The sequence below is a fragment of the Triticum urartu genome, chromosome 2A (genome assembly GCF_056163025.1).
Source record: "Triticum urartu cultivar PI428250 chromosome 2A, HENAU_Tu73, whole genome shotgun sequence".
Lineage (NCBI taxonomy): Eukaryota > Viridiplantae > Streptophyta > Magnoliopsida > Poales > Poaceae > Triticum > Triticum urartu.
This window is the reverse complement of record NC_141874.1, coordinates 96,059,369-96,064,417: the sequence shown is the minus strand read 5'-3', so window position 1 is coordinate 96,064,417 and position 5,049 is coordinate 96,059,369. Positions and strand designations below refer to the sequence as shown.

At 44.2% G+C, this 5,049-nt stretch overlaps 1 pseudogene; it reads right to left on the bottom strand.

The window, feature by feature from the left end:
* Positions 1 to 212: 212 nt before the first annotated feature.
* Positions 213 to 2,150, bottom strand: LOC147984037 (uncharacterized; annotated as a pseudogene).
* Positions 2,151 to 5,049: the final 2,899 nt, after the last annotated feature.

Genomic DNA, 5,049 nt, shown 5'->3' with positions numbered 1-5,049 from the left:
ATATTGATTTAAATTCAAATTTTGATGGAAATTTGAATTCTGACTCAAATAAGAAGCCAAAGTAGAAGCAACATTATTACAACTGATAAGTTATCACAGTAGCTCAAATCTACCAAGTTTTAAGATGCCAACATCTTAATACAAATCTACCAAGTTTTAAGCAATCCACTCGCCCTCAAATTGACAACACAAACATTTCCCAACAACTTAATTCAAATTTTCGACTTGCTCCTTGTGTTTGCAGCTGGCTTCACCGTCTTGCTCCTGGTTTCCCTAGTTGAGATGCTCTTTTCTTTCAGACTCTTGTTCCTTTTAATCTTGGGCTTTACTTGGGGTTTTCCTCGTGGAGGTGCTGATGGAGTAGTTGCACTCGCCGAGCACTTGACGACCATTTGACGGTCATCTATGGGTTCAGTAATCTTTAAAGGCACAATTGGAAAAATTACGCCCTCCTCTTCCTCTCTTATAGATTCAAAACCATCAAAGGCCATGGTTTCAAAATCTTCTGCTTCTCCATCTCTTGGCCTTTTCTCCCTAGAGCTGGTAAATAAAATTATAAGCCATAGGCAAAAAAGAGAACAAATGCAAACAAAAGGGTAGCTGCATTCTACAAAGGGTGCAAACAGATACCAAGATGCTTCATTTGCTGCTGCATTCTCCATTGCTTCATTTGCTGCTGCATTCTCCACTGCATCTTCAGTCTCCATTACTGCTGCATTCTCCTCAGCATTGGCTGCTGTCCATCTTTCCTCCTCTCCAAATGATGCATCCACTGCATTGGTACAAAGCCTAGCAATATGCCCCATAACTCCACATTTTTTGCAAGCACGCTTCTTTGGTAGACGACCCTCCTCACCTGCTCTAATCCTCTGGTTCCTTGGTCTTCCTGGTGGTCTAGTAATGACAGGAGCGTGGTGTTTGAACCCTGGATCTACTATGTTCTATTGATCTTTCCCCAATAGTGCAGGCACATTGTCAGCATAAGCAGCCATAAATTTGGCAATAGAGAAATACTCAGAGCAATATTGATCAACTTCACCATCTGCACCCCCGATAACGGTCATCAGATGTAGGGCATGTATGCATGGCTTCCCACGGATCTTCCATTGCCTACAAGTACATTCTCTAGTACTTAGGTTCACAGGATACCTCCATACCCTATTTTTAGTGTCAGTATAGGTAACCTCTCCCTCATATGTACCATATCGAATACATTTCATCTTCAGTCCTCTTGCCTTCAAGTGCAATGCCTTAATCAGTGATGGGAGCATTTGATGACCAACATATTGTGTTTCTGCAATTCTTTTGCGAAGAGACATCTTTATCATGATCATTTGCCTCATCTTGTCAAATGCTTGCCACAACAAGAGCCCTTTCACTGACTTGAACTTTGAATTGAAGCATTCTGCAAGGTTACTGATCACATAATCTACTTTGCAGATTTCGTTGAATTTGCTTCTTGACCACACCTTGCCATGATGTGCATCCATGTACTCCTTCACAAGAGGATTTTGAGCATACAACACTCTCAAATGGTGTTCATGCTTCCTTTTGCTGCATGTGTATGATGCTGGCCATAAGTTCTCATCATAAACTTTACCTTTGAACTTCTTTTTGAAATTATGCGCTAGGTGTCGCATACATTCCCTATGCTCCACTCCAGGGAATACAACTTCCACTGCACTCTCTAAACCCTTGCAAGCATCTATGTGTATAGCTAAACCTGGGGGTGTGCCTATAATGCTGCGCAACTGCTGCAGAAACCAGACCCAACTTTCCTCAGACTCTGCCTCCACCACACCAAATGCAACTGGGAATAGCCAGTTGTGTCCATCAACTGCAGAAGCTGCTACTAGCTGTCCTCTCCATCTTCCAGTCAAATGTGTAGCATCTACAGCCAAATAGGGCCTGCAACCATCTAGAAACCCCTGCCAGCAAGCCTTGAAACAAACAAAAGCCCTTCTGAAGCACTCCTTCTGAAATGACTTCCCTTTTATTTTGAATGGAACTGTATGCTTGTCAATCTCTACAACACTCCCTGGACTTGCCATCTCCACTTCAGCTTTGAAAGTGTAAAGCAGCTAAAAACTGTCATTCCATTGACCATTAATTCTGTCAAGAGCCTTTTCCCTAGCATTGAAAATTCTCATGTAAGGAATTTCTATCTTATACTTCTCAAAAAGCTTCCCATGGAGTGCTGTTGGACCAAGTCCAGGTTCTTCTCTCAGCCAATCCAATATAGCATCTACCACCCACCTAGTTTTTGCTAGCTTGGTTTTGGCCTTCCCCCCTCCCCCTCCAGGTGGACAGGTGTGCTTGTGTGGGTTTTTCTTTATCTGAAACAAAATAAAAGGGTAAAGAACAGTTAAGAAACCTTACTCAACGATTTGAAACTAAATTACTAACTGAACTTGGATTACCTGAATATATTTGCTCTTTCTCATACGAGATGCATGCAACTTCCACCTACACCTAGGATATGGACAAAAACTGTGAACCTTGCTGGCTCACTCCTTTTAATCTTATAGGTGTTTTCAGATATAATGCACCATGTTGTCACTGCATTCTGACAGTCCACCATTGATTGGAAAATGGTACCTACACTAAGCTCAGGTTTTTCCCTGTTCCACTCAATTGTTGGCATGTCATCACCATTGTATTCATCCTCGATTAAGCTGTCCATGTTCTCCACCTTCTCTTCATCGTCAGTGTCATCAAACCTAGCTTGGCTGATGGGCTCCTCCATATATTCGTCATCCACTGCTTGCTGATTGGCTACATCGACTAGTTCAGGAAACATCATCTCGTCTTCATCATCATTTGTAGGCACTGCCTCGTCAGGTTCTGCATCTTCTTCTACACCAACTGCAGAAGGTATACGAGAAGCAGCAGCTGAATCGGAACCAGAATTGGCAGCAGGCATGTTGTGGCTCCATGAACCACTTGCTTTACTTGGTGTCGACCTACAAGGAGTGTCGGGGTGCTGGCTATTAGCACATACAGATGATGTCTGAACTCCCTTCCCCTTCGCCCGTTCCGCGCGTGGCTGAAGCACATCGATTTGGAGTTTACCGAATCGGCAGCCAGCAATCCCAGCAAAAAGCAACGGCATATGATCGTCGCAAGTTAGTGGGAGAAATCTTTGCTTGTAACTGCTGAAGTAATTCAGTTCAACAGCATCGGCATCACTCCAGGGATAGGTGTTTCGGAGCTCAGCTCGCAAATCTTTGAAAGACATGCTGGTTTCTACCACTTTGGGATAGAAAAATGATGAAATCAAATGCGGTTTAGTACCACGCAGCACACTAGTTTCCATTCTAATCGCCAGCCAGAAAGCCAGCGCGGGATCAATCCTATTTTGTTGGGGAAGGAAACAAAGGCTTCAGTTAGCTAGGTAAAATCGAGCACAAATTCGAACGATTCAAGCAAACAGAAGTCAAATACGGCCTACAATACGACTTAGAACGTCAATTTGAGAGGAAAAAAATGCTTACCCAGGTTTAATCCATGAATTATCTCCTACGGATTCGACCCAATCCTCTCCACGATCGACTGCATTCCGGGCATCCTCACTCAACATCGCTATGTAATCCCAGATGGGGGGTGGGCTATATCTGGCGGAGACGCGGCGTCGCCGACGAACGGACAAGGGCATAGGGTGGAGGAAACAACTGCGGTGGACGCGGCAAGACGCCGACGGAGGGGGCGGGGCGGCGCTGTGCAGTGCGTCCTGTCTAGATCTGTTTCAGATTCAGACAAGCTGCCCAATACGTGTCTCCTTGCGGTCCCACCCGTCAGCAAGCAACAGTTAGACGAAGACTCGGCCCCACCCGTCAGCAATTAACGGTCAATGGATGGTCAAGACGGCAAACGCCCGCTATGAGCATTTGTGAGAGTTTCAACTAAGGAAGAGGGGAAAAGTGAGCACAACTAAGGAACCAGGGGCACTAATTTAAATATCCCTTTAGAAAAATAGAAAAATAAGAAGCAGTCCGGGAAGGACACAAGGGCTCCATGAGGGTGGAGGGCGTGCCCCCTACCTCGTGGGCACCTTGTGTGCTCTCCGGACTCCATTTTCTTACACGTTACATATTTTGGTCGGTAAAAATTCATTATATAATCTCCCGGAGGTCTTGACTCCCGTATCACGCAATTATCCTCTGTTTGTGTTTCGAGCTGTTGCTGCTGCAGATTAGAGCAAGATGTCTTCGCAAGAGTCAGTCGGGGAGAGCCAGGTGTCTCATCCGGCACCGAGATCAATGACAAACAACAATGTTGACCACTTTGGGCCAGCAACGGAGGAAGAGATGGAGGCTGATTTGAAGAGAATAGATGCCATGGAGGAGGATCAAGAAGTCACTTCTCGCTTCCGAGCTGGATTCACCATGGGGGAACTGCAGAGCTTGGCTATTCCAAACTCGGTTATCCCTTCCAATGTTAGATTTCTTTCTTATGAGAATATGAAAAAGATTGTTACTGGTTCTCCCGCAGCTATGCAGCACCCTTGGGTGCAGGGATCTTTGGCTATTACAGGAAAACTTCAGAAGGAAATAATGGACCTCAAGCAACAAGTCAATAAGCTCGAGGAGGAGAATCGTATCCCGAGGGGCATCATCGCCAAGAATATCACATCACCATCCCCGAAAAAGGAAACATAATCACATGGGTATGGGCACTCCCCTTGGCAACTGCCAAGCTTGGGGGAGTGCCCCGGTATCGTATCACCATCACTTTTATCTTTACCATTTTTCTTAGTTCGATCCTTTTGATAATATTTCGATCTAGTAGAATAAAAGTTCTTAGTATGATCTAGTTGTGAGTTTTGCTTTATGATCCTTCTATGTAATCGAGTCCGTGAGCTATATATAATAAAGATTAGTGTTGAGTCAAGGGCTTGATTATTTTGCCATGATCCTAAGTGAATAAAAGAAAAGAGAAAGAAATAAAAAGAAACAAAAAGATCATATGGATCTTATGGAGAGTAATGAGCTCACATAGAAAAAAGTATGATGAATAAAAGTTGTTGAGAGTTGACAAACATAGTTTTGG